Below are 21063 nucleotides of genomic sequence, written 5' to 3'. Positions count from 1 at the left end.
ACAGATGTTTGGGGACAAGCTCTTCCCACAAGCTCACTGCCTCTGCCACAGCCTGACTTGACCTCAGCCTGGAGCAGAAAGGCTGGCTGCAGGTGCCTATCTCACACCTCAGACAGGCCAGCCTTTGGCCAGCCCAGATAAAGGACAGGAAATCCTAGGCCACGTCCCTTGGAGCTCACTCTCTCACAGGAACAGAGTTGCAGCCAGGGCAGGGGTTCCTCTGTGGTGGGGAAGCTGCCGAGTCAGCCCCGGCTGCCATGGCTGCTGGGTGTGGTTTGGGGAAAACAGGGAGGGCTGAGGGTCAGGAGACCTGGGCTCCAAATCCTCCCTCACTGGAGACTGTTCTTCCCTTCCCTGGGCCTCAGGTGGAGACCACCACAGATCATTCTGGGGAAATCATACCATCTACTTTACAGGGCTGCTCTAAGAACACAATGGAATCATGGAAGTGAAAGTGCCTTGGCAACTGAAGAAATGGGAGGACTCATAGTCATCATCATCAAATGCCAGGGGAAGGAATGGCTACGTTGGTATTTCTCACTGTCTGATTCACTCTTCTAGGCCCCACTGTGGGCACGGCTCATACTCATTTCCGGCTTCAGTACTCCCTAAAATATCCCCTTCCCTCCACCCACCCCCGACCAACTCCAAAGATAAAACCGAGTAGCAGGAAAGCAGGGTACGCTGGAAGCCCCCCACATATTACATTGTATTTAACTCAACAAGGGGAACACCTACTAACACCAGGCTTGTCCTCCACTATGGGGGCACCAATAAGAAGGCCCTACCTTCCAAGGGCTCTCCAATCGTGAGAGCTGGCTGGACCTGAACAATAAACAAATCAGTGTTGTCTAAGGTATTTGCACCCAAGATTCTGGGGGTTAGGAGTCTACCTGTTGTGGTAACCAGAAAAGGATTATGGAAAAATCATCTGAACAAGCTCAGACTATAAATAAACTAAGGGGAGTGAGGGGTTTCCAGTGCCCCATTTCCTGCCCCCACATGTTAAGGGGGCCATAAACAGTAGCATGCAGGGAGGACAGAGGACAGTGATGAGGCTGGGAAGGGGGCTGCTCCAGGTCTGAGGAGGAGCGCAGACGCTTGAAGGTTGTTTGGCCTAGAGAAGACACAGGTGTACTTGGGTTCCGTCCTCAGATCCCTGAAGGTCAGAGAGAGCAGACAGGGTCCAGGTGGTCCCAGAGGGCACAGTCGGAACCCAGGGTTAGAAGCCTCAGGGAGGCACAGTTAAGTTCAACATGAGAGAAAACTTTCACACATTCCGAAGACGAAAGCAACTTGCTTGAAACATATCACATTCCCAGGTATTGAACATGAGTGAGCAGGAACTGCACAAGTACCTGTCGGGAAGCCCCAAGCTTCAGAAGGAAAGTTGGACCTAGTGCCCTCTAAAGGTCCTTCTGCCCTGAGCTCTGCCTGCATACCTACCTCTAGAGGGGTTGTGGGAGAGAGCATAAAGGTGACTGGAGCTGGCTAGGCCCTTGGCTGCTTCCCACAGGGACCTAGGATCCCAGGAGCACCTTGGGCTGGTACGACCCAGGGGGAGCAGTTCACTCATTAACTTGTGGCTGAATGGGTCAGAGAGTGGCTGGCCACTAGGGACAGACACAGGCTTGGGGAGGGGCCAGAGAGCAAACTGCAGAAATGCCCAAGCACAAGGAGAACCCAAGCTGTGGCAATTCAGGGCTTGGCCAGCTCCAACTGACCCAGCCAGCTGAGAACATTCAGTGTCTGGGCCTGATTGAATTTGAAGCCAGCTCACCATTGCCTGGTAGATAAGAAAAGGGTCTTGAGTGGGGAGGCATACTTGCATAGCTGAAAGGAAGGCTCACAGACCACTGAGTCTGCCTGCCAACTGCCCTACCCACTTTATAGTTGTGGAAATTGACACCCAGAGAAAGCAAAAATCACTCACCGAGAGAAAGCTATAGAGGGGGCAGAACCAGAAGCCGTTTCCCAACTCTGTAGTAGGCCCACGGAGTGGTTCCTTCTCTTCCTACTGAAACTGCAGAAAACTGCATGTGGTCTGGAGCTTTCTAAATTGGGTCTGGGTCTGGGTCTGGGTCCTGGCCCGACCCTTCCCAAGTGCCACTGCTTGTCCAGATACAGGCTCCCGGAGGAAGGCATCCTCCTCCACTTACAGAGGTCCTCAGCCTCTCAGCAGCAATCATGTGGTTGGCTGTCCCCATTTCCACTGCAGCCTGGTGTGGAGGGACCCACAGCTGTACTGAAAACAGACACGCATTCACACAGCCTCACCCCATCCCCAGCATCGGCAGACCCTTTGGGTGGGCATTTCTTGCTCTTTTAGACTTTCAAATTGAGATGAGGGGATCCACTACTCCTAGAAACACCCCCCTACCCCTTTTTAACTCTGATGCTGGACCCCACTGCCCATCCAAATCCCCATCAATTCACTCCGCTCCCCTTCTCAATACCATCCAAGCTGAACCCATGTCCTTCAAACGGTGTGAATAACTGCTTCTGTTTGCCAAGTAAAGGACGGAGGGGCAGACTTTTCACTGGCCCCAGAAGTTCCCGTGAGTGAATGTTTGTCAATGTTCCCTTGGGGGAAGGTGAGGGTTCAGGATATGGTCTCTTTAAGGCCTGGGGTAGACAGGGAGTTAGTTAATGACCATCCCCTAGAGATGACTTTCCAAGGTGGTTATTATGTGGCTCAATGATTAACCAAGCAGTGGCAGGACCCCAGGCTTGTTGGAAGGAGGCTGCTCTTTTCCCAAGGACAGCCCAAGAGCAGGAGCCTGCAGTCAGGGAGAACATTCCTGGGGTCTTTCTCTCCCTCTCTGACAGGCTGTGGTGAGGTGGGTGGGGGCAGAGGCCTGCACTGAGGGAATCTCTCCCTCAGCCCCGCATGGGGGTAGAGGGCTGGCCCGGATATGGAGGAAGTCAGCACACCCTTACTGGGGCGGAAGGGAAAAGAGAGACAGTGAGGGTTTTTATCATGAATGAGAGAGGAAGCTCCAAGCTGGGCCTTGGTGATTAGATGACAAGCTGGGAAAGACGTTCATCCTGAATGCATCCTGTTTTGCTCTGAACTGGCCTCAGGGGCCAGGCGCAGGGGAGGGGCCTAGGTGGAGAGCAGCCTCCCAGAATTCTCCCAGACCTGCGTACCCCAAACTCCTGGGTGCCCTGGACTGGGGAAGCAAGTGTGAGAGTGAGAACTGTCATTTACTGCTAGAGAAACAAAGGCAGTAAGTCTCTGCAAGAAGCCTCCATGGGTCAGCCTCCAGATCTGGAGCCCTAGAGGCGGCTAACATCTGGGCTGGACCTTTCCTGGGCCTCTCTTCCAAGGTTCAGCTCAAATGCCACTGCCTCTGTCCGTCACCTTCCCCTCAGTCAAAAGCAATCACTCCCTGGAATGGATTTCCCAGGGCAGAATGGACGTCCAGGGCAAATAAGTCCTTCTCAACAATTGGAAATATGAACACTTACCGGTTATTTGATAATATTAAGAAACTATTTTAGGTGTGATAATGGTTGTTTTTATGAATCCTTATCTTTTAGAAATACGTATCGAAATATGTATAGATGAACTGATAAAGTTTCTGGGATTTGTTTCAAAATAACAAGGGCATGATGTAGATAAGAGTATGGACAGGGCAGGATTGGCCATGGGCAAATGGCTGTTGAAACTGGGTGATGGGTACATGGGGTCTTAGTACACTAATTATCTCTATTTTTATATATGTTTGAAATTATTCACAATAACTTTTTTGAAGTCCTCACCAAGGTATTATTATTTAATACATAAATAATTAGTGGCATGTATTATTTATGCCACTAACCCCCAAACTAGACGGTACATTCCCTGGAACTGGGGGTTTTTACTCTGTGTCCTCCACAAGACCTAGCACCAAGCCTAAACTTAATGACTAATAATTTATACAGCACGTGGTAGTTTACAAAGCACTTAGCTATGGATCCCCTAGTTTAATCCAGTGAAGTGGAAAAAATGAGGAGAAACCCAGAGTCGGAGAATTTGAGGGGGGCGGCAGAGCCTGGAGTTAAAGCTCCCCATGTTCAACTCCCAATCCCCTGTTCTTTGCTCCACACCACCCTGAACTCCTAGGGAACTTAACATTCAGTTCTAAAATTCCTGTGTGTGGTCGAGGTAAACAGGAACAGCAACTGTTTAGCATGCAAGTTACCAACCTGCAGGGCTGGGGAAAACGAAACTCCACCCACAAACACAGCACTTCAGACTTGTGACAAGGGCCCAGGCTGTGGCCTCCAGTCCACTGATTCCTATCTACCAGGACCCTTCCCGAATGCATGCCCATGCACACGTGCGCACACACAAACCAAGACCCCTTAATAAACACCTGACACCAGCAACTGTGTGCCCAACCCAGTGCTCAACTACCCTGTTGTGGGGTGGGGAAGAATGTAAAACTCACCTAGATCTCCGGGAGCTCACACTTCCCACCCTAAAGCCCTTGTATCTTTGAAATCTGCTGTCCCTATTTTATCTGCTGAACAGCTTTCCCAAGGCCCAGGGCCATGACACCTGTTCCTAACCAAACTGGGAGCCTAAGGCAAAAGGTCCTTCTCTTCTTTTCAAGGCAGAGGCAACTCTTTCTTCTAGCCAGAAAAGAGGTGAGGGCACAGCCTGCACGTGATAAACCTGCCATCTGTTGAACCTGAACTTTCCATGGCTCAAATAAGGAGCTCCAGGAGTCTCCTAGCAGCAAAGCAGCTGCAGCTGTGACAGCTTCCCAATTGGAGACTCCATCCCCTCCTCCCTTTGGGACCTTCTTGCCTTTGTGTCCCTGTTGCTATCCTCTAAACCTAGACACAGGGGTCTTCTGCTCCCTCTCCAATCTGTAGTCCCAATAACGGAATTTTAAAACTTTAAGAGGACAGAGAGGGACAACATTCGAGTCTTCTTGGTGCCACTTTCTTTGCTTCTCTGCTGGAACTCAGGAGGTATTGTGTTTGAATAAGGAAGGCTCTGCCATCCTCCCCACATGATTCACTGCAAGCCCCGTCTCAAGCAAGCACACAGGGCACACAGCCCCTTTGCTTTGCACACCTTCAGTTCAGCCCTTCTTGCTCTAAACACCTCCAGATATCATCTGTAGGCAGCTTCTCCTCTCTAGGTGGGGGAGGGGAGCTGTAGATGCACAGAGAGGTTTAGCATACTTCTCCAAAAACAGGAGAGGCAGTGTCCAGTGTGGTGTTTCCTAGCACTAAATATAGAGGTCTAGGGAGCAGAAATCCAAAATCCAAAGTCCAACACATTAACAAAAGGCCACGTCCCTAAAATGAAAACCAGCCCAGAATGTCCAGCTAGATGGCAGCTGTACCTTTAGAGTGAAAGAGTTTCACTACCGACCCCTATGCCCTTACAGCAAAACACCACCCTTCCCATCACACTCTTCCCACTGCGAAAGCCACCCAGAAATCACCTGCAGCCTTCTTCTCCATGCCTTTGGGCTGCCCACCTTCCCATCGCATCCGCAGACAAGATTTGTCCCCCTTTCATTCCAGGAGGATGAAAATGAGAGGAAAACTCAGAGGGCAATAATACAGGTGTAGGGGGGCGGGGGGGCGGCAAACCCTAGAGTGGGGAGGGAGCAGGTCGCACAGGAGGAGTCAGGGTTTGAAAATAGCCCTGGGTGTGATTCATTAACCCCTCCTCCCCGCTTAGGCTCTGACTGGGATAGAAGCCAGGGCCCTGGGACTTGGGGGTAAGCATAGGCTCCAAGCCAGCCCAATCTCTGAGGCCCCCAACCTCTGGGGCCCCAGGCTCTGGAAGAAAACTCCCACCTCTCCCTACCTTGGTCTGGCTGCTGTCGCCCACCCCTCCACGCACACTCTAGTTTTCCAGCTGGCTTAGCTGCATAATCACCACAAAGCTCTCCGTGTGCATAGTTGCTGCCACCCCGAGCGTCTCAGAGACAACCTTTTACCTGCCAGTTAGGAGCCTGACCCCAGGTACCAAGTAAACAAATGTCAGGGTGAAAGAGACCGGGCCCTTTAGATACTGAAATCAAGCTGCCACCTGAGGTGTGGCTGAAAACACTATGGCCCACACAGTAGTATGACTCGCCTAAGGTCACATGGACTGGCTGAACCCCAGTTTCCTGAGTCGTAATTCAGCGCGCAACTTTCACAAGTGTCAGGAGGAACGTGGAGAGAACCCCACACTACCTAATTTGGAAATTCCAAAAACTTCCACTAAAAGCCTTTCCTCTAATCCAAACCCATTTTGGACTTTATGGGAAAATGAGGCCTATGAAGATGAGACGTGTCCAAACGTTTTCGCTTGGTCCCCGCAGCTACCTTAATACCAAGAAGTCCTGGGCATTTCTCAGGAGAGAAAGCAATGAGGCAGTGGCCGACGGGAAAACCCATACAGCCGGACGGGGGCTTCCTGGAAATGCCCTCGAAAGCAGAGAAAGGAGAGGGCAGGAGATCTGGCGCGACCCGGCAACAGAGCCTGAAGCTCTGCCGCCCCCGGCCAGCTGCAACGCCCCTCCAAAGCCCCAGCGCGACGGCTGCGAGACCCACGGGCCCGGCGGTAACAGGCGGACAGCTGCCTTCCACCGCCCCACTCGCGAGGCTTCGCTGGAAGACGCGCGGCTGGCGCGCTCGGGGGTCCCCCAATTTCGGCGACTCTGACCCCCCAATCCCAGGGGCGGGGGTGGCTCGGCTCGCTTCCTCCCTGTCTCTTGCGTACGCCGCCCGGCAGAACCGCTAGGAGAAGGGCCGAGCCGGAGCGCGCCAGAGAGGCAAGGCGGGGAGAGGGAGCCCCAGGCGCCCCCGTTTGTCTGGATCTCCCCCTGCCGTCGCCCAGACTCCTACCTGGAGGCCGCGTCCACCCCTTTGGGTTCGGGCGCTGACACAGAGCGAGCGGGCAGGAGGCGAGCCCAGGAGGGACTGCTCCGTCCGGGACACACGCGGGGCCTGGGGTCGGGCAGGGGTGACGGTGCCAGCCAGAAGAGCAGCTGCCGCGGCTGCTTAGCCGTTGTCAACCCGAGTCCACTCAGCTCAAGTGGGGAGGGAGCGTCGGCGAGTAGAGCTGTAGGGACGCCCCGCCCACCTCCCCTCGGCCAATGGGGGCGCAGTCTGGCCCACCGGACTCGCGGGAAAGTCACCCAAATCTGGGTGGGCGGGGCACTGCCTGCAGGTCCTCCAAGGCCCTCGCCGCTGCCTTTCCCTCCGGTCACACCGCTGCCAGGGAGGAGGTGCAAGCCCAAAGACTGAGGCTGAAGGAGTGACTTGGCCAGGCACACAGGCTAATATTTATTGAGTTCTGAATGAGTCCGGCACTGTTTGGGGGATTTAAACACATATGCTATGTGCCCGGGAGGGTTCAGTGACTTGCTCGGATAATTTATGGGATGTCCAGAAGACACAACTTCGGTGAAATCTCCAATTGGTAGGGGAAAACCAGATAATTAGGAATTTGAGCAGGAAGCTGCCATCCCTACGTTGCTCAGGCCCCAGTGGCTCTGCAACTTCCCCAATACCCCAGGCTTCTGTCCCCTACCCCAAGTCCGAACTCTACCTCCGCGGAGAAATGCATGGAGAATTTGGAGCACGAACATTAATCGTGGCAGGGGAGGGCTTCCAGGAGTTCTGATAGTAAGCACCACCAGAAAGTCTATTCAAATTCAGTAAGAAACAAGAGCCTTCGGCTTTGATTTCTCTCTGGCCTTTCATCACAAGGGTCCAACACAAGTTCACAACCTTGATTTCATTGTTGAATTGAGGACTCCTATTAGTCAGGTCTGAGAGTATCCAGGACCTCATGCAGTTCAACTGCTATCCCTCACATTTACAAAGACAGAAACTGAGCAGAGGTGACTCACTTAAAGCTACCCAGCCTGGAACTCCTGTGGTCAAGAAAATCTCCTGCCTCAACTTCCTGAGTAGCTAGGATAACAGGTGTGTGCCACCATGCTCAGCTAATTTTTACATTTTTTGTAGAGCTGAAGTCTTGCTATGTTGCCCAGGCTGGTCTCACACTCCTGGCCTCAAATGATTTACTCAGCAAATCCATGGCAGGGTCAATACCTGTACACTGGTTATTTTCTCCACACCATTCCTAGAAGGCAGGAACTGCATCCATCTAACTTGCTTGTTAGAGTATCTGATACAGATGAGAGCAAAAATATCTGTCTCTGAGGGCAGCAACTTTATCAAGGTCACCCAGGGAAAGACAGAGCCATACCTAACCCAGCCCCAAGTGCCCCTCTCCTGTCTAGCTTTCAGTTCACTAGGCCAAACTGAAATTCTCCCACATTCCTTCCCTGCTGGCCCTGATGAGAGTCAGAGGAGCAATGATAAAGTGACACTACCACCACTGTGTGTCCCATGTATCCCTCTTTTCCTCTTGATGGCAGGACTGCCGCTCGTATCCTCTAGCAATTTGTTCAAGGTGCGCCAAGTCCCTGTGGGTCTATGGATGAGGCCTGCACACCAGAAGTTACTCCCAGAAGCAAAATCCTTCTGGTGGGTGGGAAGGGATATGACCTCCTTCCTGAGGCTGGGCTTTAACAATTGTAAGCATCCTTAAGGCTCTGAGTTGAAGCCAAAGGCATCTTGCCTGTGCACAGTGCTAAAAAGGACAAAAAGTGGGGTCCTGCAATGATTTTATCATTTCCCTAAGGGCAAGAAACCTTGTCAAAGCCAATTCCATCCACTCCAGGGCACCAAGCACAGTGCTTACAGTACTTTCCTCACTATTGTTTGTTAATGAATGAACAAATGTTGAAAGATATTCAAAGCACAACCAAAAATAAATGACAATCATATGACTAATGAGCAAAGTCAACTTATCTTTTAGTAGATACATTTAACTGAATCAGATATCATGGGTTCTGAGACACCAGCTGTATTTTTTTTAAAAGCCATCAAACCAGGAAACAAAAAAGGAGGAGGGTATAGTATGAAAACTACCAAAAAATGGGGCACTGCTATAAATACTTAGAAGGAGAACTTTGCAGTGCCTGGCATAGAGTAGATGTTCAATAAAAATGCTTGTCGAATGACAGTGAACACAATTGTCAGGGTAAGCTACAATCATGATATTTGCCATGCACATTGTGACATTTTGAAATGGCCCAAGCGATATCAGGGCTATTTCTTTTGGTCTTTTTTGATCTCCCTCTTTTATTCTGGCCAGGAGAGCTCAGCCTGTTCAGCAGGGCAAAGATAGCTCATCCCCTTCAATACCCCTGCCAACCCCTGCTCCCTGCCCCTGAGTCTTGCATGGATTAATAGTGCCTGGAATGGATGAGAAAGAGTATCTTTTCACAGGCCCATTTCTAGGTTGCAGCCTGAGTGGCTATGGAGGTAACTGGAGGCTTTAGGTTCTTGACTTTCCCTTTTCCTCAAGCCCTCACTCTTGCCTGTGTGTCCTATAGTACCATTGCTGTTGCTACCTTGGATGCCAGCTCAGTCATCAGGCAGGGGAATGTAGAGTGCTTGAAGCAGGCCAAGGCCTGGCAAAAGAAAAAGTCTCCGTGTGTATGTTTGTGTGTGTGTGTGTGTGTGTGTGTGTGTGTGTTTCTGTGCCCGAGGCATGGGGCTTTCCTCATTCTACCATGCCCACAGACCATGTAAGCCCCACAAGAGGGAGTATAATGAACACTGGAGCAAGATGGCCTGGGTACAAATGGCCTCTGCTACTTACTAGCTGTGTGACTCTGCCTCAGTTTCCTCATCTGGAAAGTGTAGATGATCATCACAACCCTGACCTTCAATGGCTGCAGAGCAGATCCACTAGGCTAAGTAAACACTTAGAGTGATGGCTGGCACATAGTAAGTGCTTATAAGCGTCAGATATGGTGAGAAGCACTGAGCAATAGTAGAATGAGCCCTGGATTAGGAATTAGCAGAGCTAAATGCTGGCCCCAGTTCTACCACTTTCTTGTTATGCCACCCAGGACAAGTCATTGTGCCACCCCAGCCATCAGTTTTTTCACCTATAAATAACAAGACTAGAGTATAATACCCACTGGGTAGAGTAGAGACAATAAATGTGAAAGTATACTGTAAAGGACTGTGGCAGGTGGCAGGATGACACTGAAGGTGCTATAGAGCTAACCTTTGGAGGACCTATCAGCCCTTTTCTCCTAGGCTGTGGCAAAGAGCAGTTCCATATACCATTCCCCTGAGCCTCACTCTGAGACCCTTGGGTCCCAATAAGGGCCTACCTGAGGACTCCCAACAGTCCCCACCCCCTGCCTGCCTGGGAATGGGAGTTGCTCGAGCTGCTGCTGGCAGACCCATGCCCCGACTCTGGAATGGCTAGGTTAATATCCAAAAGGAACCAGATAGACTCTTCTACTACTCTTTTCCATAGGAGCTAAAGAAACCGCAGCAAATCACTTCAGGGAATTCAGCTGGGAAGTTTTTAGAAAAGGGGTAGGAGCAGTGAGGGGAAAATGAATTACACTCAGACCAGCCCCACCAAGTACATGAGTACGGGTGGCCTCACACACAGGCTCTGACACTTGTACGCACATTCCTGCATGCCTCAACGAAGCCTGCTCCCTGGTGGCTTGGGGCCCCCGCCCAGCCTCATGAAAGGGGGCTATTGATCAGGTCCCAAAACAGAGGATAGTCATGGTTCATTAAAACAAACAAACAAACAAAACAAAACAAAACAAAACAAAACTTCCTGAGGAGCCATGGCCATAGGAGGGAGATTTGCACTAAGAAGACAGCCCAAGCAGAGGCAGATGTGGACAGAGGGAATACAGTGGTGCGGAGGGGTTTGAAAAGGTGAGGGCCACACAAACACCTCACTGTCTATACATTGCCAAGTGTGGACAGAGGACAGAAAGCTACATCCTGGAAGGAGCACCCCCTCTCAGCCCACCCCCTAGGGGACTATCACGGTTGCCTCCAGCCTCACCCCAGAGCACCCTGGAAGGAGGAGCTCTGTGCTGAGCTCAGAGCCCTGGGCTGGCAGTGAGGGACTCTGGAGCACAGGCCCAGCCAGGCCCAGGCCAGGGGAGATTCAGGGGTCACCTAACCTCTCTGCCCTTGCCCTCCCTAAGCTCTGACATACAGGTGTGGGGCAGCTCATGACTGCCTCCAGGCACTTGGACTGGGCAGGTGGAGCTGGATAACCCAGCCCTGGCTCTTTCCCAGACACGCGGGGGCCTGTCATCTCTCCTCAACCAACACCAGTCAGTGTGCCAGCCTGATGGAAGGCTGGGCCCCAGCATCCACTCAGTAGACCCCCCGGGCCATGACAGTGCCACAGGTACCATTTGACACCCAGGATGGGTCTCCGGACTGACCTTACTGGCCCATCTCAAAGGGTCCCCAGAGGTTTTCTGCTGCAGGCAGATGGAGCACCCCACTAACGCCTCGGGGAGGTCTACCTGCCCAGCCCTAACAAATAGGTGGGGTCACCGTGGACAGAGCACTTGGTGACCGTGGTGGCACAGACACCCAGAGCAGGATGTCCACCCCGGTGCCCCACCCCATTCCTGCCCTCCAGATTCCAAAGGTCACAACATGCAGAGAGGAGATGAGCAAAGGCAAGCCTGCCTCTGACACAGCCCCACACCCCACACACAGCAGGCGAGGACAGGAGTGCTCCCCTCTGCCCAGCTTAGTCTCAGTCCTCAGCCCTGGAGCTTGCTCCTCCCTGGCTAGGCCCACTTTCCTCATCTGGAAAAACAGGCTGGGCCCTGGTTCTAGGGTCCCTTCCTTCCAGAACGCTCTGCTTCTGTGAGCTCCTCTGTGTGTTCCCATGGGGGTGGGGCATCTGCAAGTCCAGCATGCACAGGGCTTCTGCAGAGCACGGGGGTGGGGGTGGCATGATGGTCCTCTGAGGATGGGGGGGTACCTGGGGCCAGGGGAGGAAAGTAAGAAAAAGGAAGGGTGGGGAGCGTGGGGTAAAGGCAGGGAAGGGGAGGGCTGAGGCTAAGCCGCCCCACTCCTGGAGCCCTGGTCTTTGCCCCCAGCGTTGCTCCCAGCTCACTCTGGGGCTATGGGTACCCAGAGTCCTTGAACAGCCCTCATGATTCTGACTCCTTGCCTGGGATCCTTTCCAGTGTCCCTCCAGGGCTGCAGCTCCCAAAGAAAAAAACTGGGAAGGCGAGGAGGAGCCGGGGAAGCAGAAAGAGAGGCTCTTCCTTCCCATTCACAGGTTCCATCGTCAGCTGCCACGGCCTGACCCCACACTGCCACCAGACGTGGCGCCCTGGAAGCTGGAGGGCTGCTTGTGGAGAGGTGTGTGGCTTTTATACACCCTGCCCCCAGCCTGGCCCAGCCCAGCCCTGTGAAGAGGGGTCTCTAGCGCTTGACAATGTCAATTCAGACTGGCTGAGCCTGCCCCTGGCCAACCACACCCCTGTCTCCTGACCTTGAAGGGCAGCCCTCAGAGGCCCCAGGATGACATCGGAGAGGGCATGGGATGTGTTCGGATGGTTGAGGGCCACTCAGCAAAGGGCTCTGGGCTCAACTTGGCCTTGGAGCTCGTCTACCCTCTCAACAGGCCTTTCCTCAAGCACAGCTTCCCCCTTTCCCCTCCATACATACACACTTACTAAGCAGGAGTTCTGATTTGCCCTCAGCCAGGGCTGGAACTTCCCCACACACATGCATCAGCCATTCCCATAACATGGTTACCCAGACCTTGTCTGTGCCGGGCACTGGGCAAGGGACAGGGTCAGAGAGTGGGGCGGGCAGGCCCACAGCCTGGGTACCTGCCTTCCTGGAGCTCCCATGTCAGTGGGGGAGGCAATGGCAGCCCCTGACAGAGAACGCCCATCCCAGGCAGGTGGGTAGCCAGGTCAGTTCCCAGAGGACAGGGAGGGAGGGGCAGCTAGGCTTCCAGGGTGGATGGGACCTGATGACTCTATATCAACAGGCCCCCAAGGAAATGATCCTGGCCCCCAACACCCAAGGCTCCTGGGTCAGGGCCAGGCAACTGTCACTCTGGCTTCTACTTTGTTTCTACCACGGAGGAACTGTGTGACCTGGCTGAGAGTCTTGCCCTCTCTGGCTCTCAGTGTCCCCATAAGTACAATCAGAGAGTCTGTTCTCAGAATCTCCAAGGATCCTGTGTTTCAGCGTGTTCAATTCCATGTTAAATCTATGGTGAGAAACCCAACCCAGTTTGCTATTTCCTCCCTGCCCTTTAAGTGGAATCAAGAGCGAATTAGAGCTGGGTGCAATAATCCCAGCTACTTTGGAGACTGAGGAGGGAGGGTTGTTTGAGCTCAGAAGTTCGAGTCTCGAGAGAGAGAGTGAGTATGAGAATTACTCAGAAGTAGTAGCCTGGAAATATAAGTACCCCAAAACTTTTTTTTTCAATTTTTAAAAAGACAAAATGCCAGAGACTTTGGGAGATCCCTCAGAGACCCATTCCTTGGTTTGGAGCTCCCAGGCAATGCGAGTTGATTATAAAGGTGCTACCAGGGTTGCTGGGCTGTGTCCTGCACCTGGGGTACAGAGTGGGAAGGTAAGAGGACCTTGGAGTGATAGGGGGATGTAGGGAGCTACTGTGTAGGTGATAACACTTAACGATCTGGAGACCAAAAAATAAATAAATAAATAAAAATAAAAGGATGAAAGGACAGACGGACAACTCAATGACAAGGAAAAAATACAGGTTGAGGGTTAGACATATAGTGGGACAGGAAGACAGGAGGGTGAACAAGCAGACACCAAAGGCAGAGACGAAGAAGGTGCTGGAGGAATGGGTGTAAAGGGACATACTGTTTACTGAACGCCTACCACGTGTTAGTAACCAAAGTGGTGTTCTTTTTGAGCGGAGGATGTAGACAGTGGTGGGTGGGGACGAAGCCGGATAGACTGCTGGGATAAGAGGATGGGGCACCCATAGGGCGGGGCAAGAGCTGCCTAAGAATTAGAAGAAAGAAGGCGTGCGGGGTGGAAAGCCTCAAAAGGGGGCACTGCCGGCCAGGGGTGAGGTTTTAGACAAATGGACATAGGACTCAACGATGAAAACCGGGCTGGAACCAAACAAGGAGGCAGAGGGAGCAGGGAGCTTCGAAGAGCCGGTGCGGGAAGCTCTCCGAGAAGCGCAGCTCAGCCCTGACCTCCCCGCCTGGGGCTGCCTGGCTCTCAGTTCACCTGGATCCCAGCGCGGCGCGTACCACCGGGTGCCCTTCACACCCCACGGAGTCCACGTCCGTGGCTTCGGGAGCCGCAACGCCGGACCCCAGCCCCGCGCCTGGGCCATGTGTCCGCGGGCGCCGCGCGGTGCCAGGCGGCTAAGCAGCCCAAGAGCTAGCTGGCGAGCCGGAGTGCTGGCGCCTCGGGTAGTTTTGCCCCGGGACTGAGCGAATCCGCGGGGAGCCCGGGGAGGGAGGGGCTGAGCGGATGATGGCTGTGTTTCCCCGCCCCCTCAGTCGCAATTAGAAAGTTCCACGCCCCCACCTTGAGCAGGAACTCCCCCTTCTCTAGCCTCCAGTCATCTACTCAACTATTCCGCCTCCCCATCACCATAGGAAGCCTTCTTCCAGGTTGGAGTCACCTTCTTTCCAGACTTTTCCAACTTGGCCCCCATCTGAGAGTTTTCTCTCCACTGATTCCTCTCCTTTCTGTTCTCATACCTCAGTGCAAGATAGTGGGGGTGTCTTCCTAGTTATGGGGTCAGCCCCTCCACCTCCTGTCTGCCCCCAAATCTCACCAACCATGTGACATGGAGGAAGGCCTTGTGCAACAGCCAGATGGAGAAGGAAACAATGGCTCTGGCCATCTTGACAGACTGACTCACTCCTCGGCCTCCCTTACCGCCCCCTGCTTTTCACTCCTCCCTGCAACCACATTCTCTGACTGGCTGGCCTGAGCAACCGACCAGCTGGGTTCCACCAACGACACTTTGAAATCTTTCTAGTACCAGAATATCCTGAAGTGGAATCAGTCCTTATAGACTCCCTTATGTTACAGATGGAAAACTGAGGCCCAAGAATGCAAATGACTTGGCCATCATCTAGGCCGGGGTAGTTATCTCTATGTTGCAGGACTGTTGTAAGGATCTGAAGGACTGATCATGGTGCCTGGCACGGAGTATAGACTTCATTAAGAAAGATTAGCTTTTATTTTCAAAGAGTTTAGCCCCTGGCATGTACCACAAAAAAAGCCTGGACTAGGACTCTAAGGTACATAACTGTTTTTTCTAATACGTAATCCCCACCACCGCAAGCAAACTTGCATTACCTGACTTGGGGATGGTGGGGGGTCCTGGTTAAATTTGTTTTCAATGGAGATAAGGCCAAAAGTTACCAACAGCTCTCAGACCAGGTCATTTCCATTCTACTTCTGTTGGTGGCCAGTAAAGGGACCAACATCCTAATAGGGCCTCTGCTCTAACTGTGGCATAACCTGGGTGATTTCTCCTCTCTGAGTCTCAGTTTCCTCATCTGTAAAATGAGGGCAGTATTCCTATGACACGATGGGAATAATGAATGTGCTTTGTGAACGATAAAGGGGTACATGGGTGAAGGTCACAGCCCCTCCCCCCTACTGTCTCCATACCTTGTTCCTGGAATCTAGAGCTAAGCTACTCCATTTGTGAGGGATAAGCTAGAAAAAGGAAGTGCAGTTTCCAGTTGATATGTGCTTATTTGCATGATATTTGCACCCACTTTTCATGAACTCAGTGTCAGAGCTAGAAGGAAATTAGAGGTTAACATGTTGATCTTCATGCCATGCATCCCTTTTCCCCAGGGCAATGGTGGCACATAGTAGGTGTTCACAAAATATTTACTGACTGAATGAATGCATTCTTCATGTGGGGAAGAGGACTTGTCCAAGGTCACACAGTGAGTTTGTTTCAGAACCAAGGCAGATCTGACTCTGCTCCTCCTTCCACTAGGCCATTTCTACCTCATGGAGTTATTTTTCTTTTCCCTTCAAATGACCATAAATCAATGGGAAGCCCGTCTCTCCCAGCACCCTCTGGCCTATCAGCAGTCCCCATTCTGGACTAGCCCAGGCAGGACAAACAGCCACTGGGATGCCCCTCTCTGGGCCCAGCTTTCTGCTGCCACCCCGTTGACTCCTGAGTTTCGAGCAGTCCCTGCACTGCGCCTCTCACAGGGGCAGCCCCCTCCCCCACGCCGCCCACGGAAAAGGAGGCCTCAGTCAGCTTCCTCCAAGCAGAGGAGTTTCCCTTTTGCTCTCCGGTTGGGCGGGAGTGTGGGACATAGCCCCCGGCAGTGGCAGCGGCCTAGAAGGAAGGGCGGCAGCAGTCACTTCCCACCCTGCTAAGGCATCTCCCGCCCTGTCCAGTCCCACCCCTATTTCCTGAGTTCTGCTGCTTCAGCTCCAGCCAGAACAGTGATATGAAAGAGCTCCGAAGATTCGCTTGAGTCACAGAGCCCTGTTGCTGGGAAGGACCTTCGAGGTTATTTATTCCCACCACCTCCCCACTCCAGGCAGGAATGCCTGCTGTTAGCAAAGAGGAGGAGAGGGGGCACCTTACTGAACCTCCACAGCTTCAAGTTTCTCCTCCAGATAATGGACATAATATGACACACAGCTGACAATGGTGCTGTGAGAGGAGATGCAAGAATGGATCTAATAAAAGCTGATGTGGATTGAGCACTAGCTATACCAGACATTGTTCTAAGTGCTTATTTAATTCTTACCACAATGCTCTGAAGTATATATATCATCATCATTACCCCAGTTTACAGTTGGAGAAACTCAGGAGCAGCAAAGGTAATCCAAATTGCTCATAAGTGGCAGTGGCAGGATTGGGACCTCGAGCCTCCATCTTCACCCATATATAACGGTGGTAATCATCCTTACCCCCAGAGAATGATTGGACCCCCTTGAGAGTTACTTGAATTCACAAGTGTTTGTTTTACTGTAACTTTTGTATTCAAGTACCCCTAAGGGCTGAGAGGGAAGAATGTGATGAAACCCTGGGGGGCTGATGATGTAAACCTGAAGTGTTGGCTCCAAGTGGGAATGTCTTTGAAGTCCAGCTTTTATCTTAAACATCCACTTGAATTTTCAGTTAACTCTAGTATGCATCCTTGTTTTCTTATTAAAATTCATCTTTTCCTTCCTTAAGCCTTTGAGGAAAATGTACACTCCAGGAAGAGGAGACATACCGGTCTAATACCTTCATATGCCTCCAGGCCATGGCCTTGTACCCCAGGGGTAGCAGGCACCTGGTTCAGTAAAAGATAGGCCCTTAGTCACTGAGAATAGCTAAGGTTTATGGAGTGTTTGTCATGTGAGCCAGCATTCTAAGCACTTTCTATATATGATTTAATCATCATATATAACTCTATGATAAGCTGAACTATTATTGCTACCATTTTCAATGGGAAAACTGTAGCATAGAGAGGTTAAATAATTTGCCCAAGGTCATACAGTTTGGACTGTCAGCTTTAGCTAGTAACCACTATACATACTGCCTCTCAGGCCACATGAGAGTTTCTCTTACCCACCACCTACCTCCACCACTTCCCACCAGGATGATTGATTTGATTATTGGCAGAAGCAGGCCTTATTCCAATTAGAAGATCAGCTCCTTGAGGGCAGTGACAAGGGGGCTCCCTACTGCCCCTTTCCCTATATCGATGCTAATCCTGGGGCTGGGCCATGCACAGGGCTGGTCCAGCGTTCAGATTTGGCAACTGACTGTTTCCTGGCTGGTGGCAGTCTCTTGGGCCTAGCACCTGTTGAGCTGGTGGATACAGCACTAGCATTTCACACAGGAGTCCTCTGCCACACTCTGTGGCAAAGATCTAGCTTTAGAAATGGCTGCCCATCACCTACAGGGACAAGTCCACACTTCTAAGACTGGCATTCAAAGCACCCACAAGACTGCCCGGTTAACGCAGGTGGCATTCCCAGAACACACCTCCTTAACCCACCAAATGTGTTACATGTGCACTTCTCTCTCACAAGAATGCTCATCCTTATTTCCTTTACTTATTTCACAAACATTTATATGGTGCTTTCAATGTGCCTGACTCTATCCTCAGCTCTTTGCACATTTTAACTCATAAAGTCCTTACAGAAACCCTGTAGGTACTATTATCCCATTTTACAGATAAGGAAATGAAGACACGAAGAGGTTAAATTATTTGCCCTGTCTCCTATACTTGGTAAAGTCCAACATACCAGTTTAGTACAGTATCTCCTATGAATAGCATAAGGTGTTCCCTTTCTGGGTGACTCCACAGCTCAGTTACATCAGCAATCATTCTATATTGAGTTTAATTATCCATGTCTTCCTGCCCAATAAGGGTTTGAATTCTCTCAGCCAGGGGCTGTATTTTATTATTAATGGCATATCCATTGCTCAGGAAGGGATTTGGCGCAGCATTAGTACTTGAGAGGATATTCATTAAAAGATTGAATGCACTGGGCGCAGTGCTTCACGCCTGTAATCCCAGCACTTTGGGAGGCCAAGGTGGGCGGATCACTTGAGGTCAGGAGTTTGAGACCAGCCTGGCCAACATGGTGAAACCCCATCTCTATTAAAAATACAAAAATTAGCCAGGCGTGGTGGTGTGCGCCTGTAGTCCCAGCTACTCGGGAGTCTAAGGCAGGAGAATCACTTGAAACCGGGAGGCGGAGGTTGCAGTGAGCCGAGATCATGCCACTGCACTCCAGCCTGGGTGACAGAGCGAGACTCTGTCTGAAAAAAAAAAAAAAAAAAAAATTGAAGAGTAAGTGAGTAGGTGGGTGGGTGAGTGGAAAGCCCAGGAGCAACCTTGACCAAACCAAATTGTGGCTGAGAGATTTGAGGTTTTCTTTCCCCCATGTTACTGAGGAAAAGAGCATAAAAATGACTCAATGACCAAGCATGAAATGCAACCACAGGTGGTGAGAGGGGAAGAGAGAGAAGACCTTCCCCCAGTCCCACCATTGGTGTGGCTGGACCAACCCTGGCACCCTGACCACAAAGCCATTGGGCCGATGAGGCATCTAGTTAGCCATGAAAGCCAGCAGCTCTTGGGGTCTGCTGTGGAGAACTGAGCTCATTGGCTTCTCTGTTTCCCCTTCAAAGGCTGCAAGCCTGCCTCTGCAATTCAGAGGTTCATATGGAAAAGAGAGAAGGGCTTAGATATCTCCCCAGGGAGTTGGGGTTTGTTGCTTTTGGTCTCAAACATTATGGTTCAGTGAACTTACTCTGTCCTTCCGTTGCTGGCCACATGCACTTGGCAGAAAAGTAAAGGGGAGTTTGGACACAACTCTGGTCTCAAGTCCTGACTCTGCCATTCAGTAGCTGTGTAACCTTTGGCAAGTAACTGATGCTCAGTTTCTTCACCTAGAAAATGGAAGATTTTTTTTTCTGCCCTGTAAACCTCAAGATAATGGATTTGAGAGCACTTCGTAAGTGGAAAATGACCAGACACAGGTGGAACCACAGTGGGAGTGCTACTTGTAGCAGCGTACGGCAGCTTTCCATCAGAAGGCCCCCCAGTCTCAGCCTTTTGCCTGTCTCTACCTTGCTATGGATGACTAAGGCCCAATCATTCACCTTTTCTGGGCTTTAGTAAAATGGGAAGGATAATTCCTAGCCCTTTGCGGCCAAGTCTTAGAAGGGTTGCTGGATGGCAGAAACAGTGTATATGTGTGCACATTTTACCAGCTCCAGAGAAGGGGCCCCTAAGAACTGCAACTCTCAAAACAGCCTTAGATGTGAACATCAGCTTCAACACTTACTAGATGACATGTCATAGAACTCCTCTGAGCCTCAGTTTCCTCACTTGTTAAATGGAGACAGTAACACCTACCTCCCTGAACTATTAGGTGGAAAGAAGTGTTTGTCAACAGAAAAGTCACCACTTACCCCTTCACCCTGCCTCGCTGCTTTCTTCTTGCCCTTGTATCACGTAGGCCACTCAGATCTGATGCTCACTAATTCCTTCTGCCTTTATCTGGGAAGTAGTCACAGTGCCCACCTACAGCGGCCCCCACCCCCACTTCCTGGCCTTAGTACACACACCTTCCCCTCAGTCAGAGCTTGCATAAGCCCCTTTTCCTCTTCCTGTCACCTGGCAGGGCACAGCACCAACACACAGTAACACATGCCTTGCAGTCTGGCTCAGGATTCCAGGGCTCTGTCCATTCATGCAAACTGGCCTTGCCAGAAAGAAAAGCTGCTTTGGTGTCAGAGGAGCGTTTTGCAGCTTGGAGGTCAGTACTCTGCCTCCTGTGTCCTCATCCTTGCCCTCTTGTGACTAGCCGGGGGCCCTGTTTGTTTCCATCACTTGGTGTGTCCCCCTCGGATTCTAGGCCAGTGCCTGAGAGAGCACCGAGTGGTCAGGGCTTCCACACAAGCCCAGCCTGGAGCTGGTGGGTCCTCAGAGAGCATCAGATCCATGCCCGCCCCACGTGGGACAGATGGAGATCCTGAAGCCCATCCAAACAGAGGCAAGGAACTCAGGGCCTTGCACTTGAGCTTTGTCTTCCAGCATTTGCCCCTCTCCTGCTCGGCCCTGCAGATTGTCTTCCAAGGCTTGCACGGAGCCTAAGTAGCTCACGAGATCAGGTCAGAAGAAGGGATTCCAGGGAAGTCCTGAGTTCCCGAAGAAGTTCTCTGGAAAAATTTATCCTATAATTTCTCCTCAGGGCGGTGTCCCCAGGTAACCCATGCCAAAGTCCTAGAGACAAAAGTTGGCAACGCACAGGTTCTTAGATAAACAGTGTTGGCAGTGGCATGCCTTGAACAGATAGGGGCGCACATACATGGAAACTGTGAAAAGGGCGGAGCGTCAAGTCTACCCCTCTTACCTCCCCCACCCCAACAACAATGGGTTGGAAGTCAAGCTGCCATCCCAGAACCCTGGAGGAGAAGGAGAGTTGTGGTAATGCCAGCTCAGGCCAGGAGCCCAATCGGAAGGCCTAGCTGGTGGGATTTGGCCCCAGTCAGCTGCATCCCACAGAACGGACACCTAAGGGAGAGGAGGCTACATCCCTTGTCACAACAGAACCCCAAACCCTGTGCAATGAGAGGCCCCATGTGGATAGGGCTTTGTCTCATCTTGACGTCTGCATGGCCCCAGCAGCATATGAATAGTCAGTGGGGCTGCTCACATCGGGGATCCCCCT

General features: G+C 51.6%; 1 protein-coding gene across 3 annotated transcripts in view; it reads right to left on the bottom strand.

Moving 5' to 3' along the window:
• Positions 1 to 21063, bottom strand: part of STARD8 (StAR related lipid transfer domain containing 8) — a 78056-nt gene that overhangs the window by 25198 nt on the left and 31795 nt on the right. The window contains exon 1 of one of the 3 annotated variants that reach the window (XM_008970009.5): positions 6847 to 7023. The exons of the other annotated variants lie outside the window; for them this stretch is intronic. The gene's annotated coding sequence lies outside the window, so the exon portion shown is untranslated. Of the gene's footprint in view, positions 1 to 6846; positions 7024 to 21063 lie in introns of those variants that run through there. 3 annotated transcript variants of the gene reach the window in all.

This window comes from Pan paniscus, chromosome X (genome assembly GCF_029289425.2).
Source record: "Pan paniscus chromosome X, NHGRI_mPanPan1-v2.0_pri, whole genome shotgun sequence".
In the NCBI taxonomy this organism is placed as follows: Eukaryota; Metazoa; Chordata; class Mammalia; order Primates; family Hominidae; genus Pan; species Pan paniscus.
This window is presented reverse-complemented; position numbering and strand designations above follow the sequence as displayed.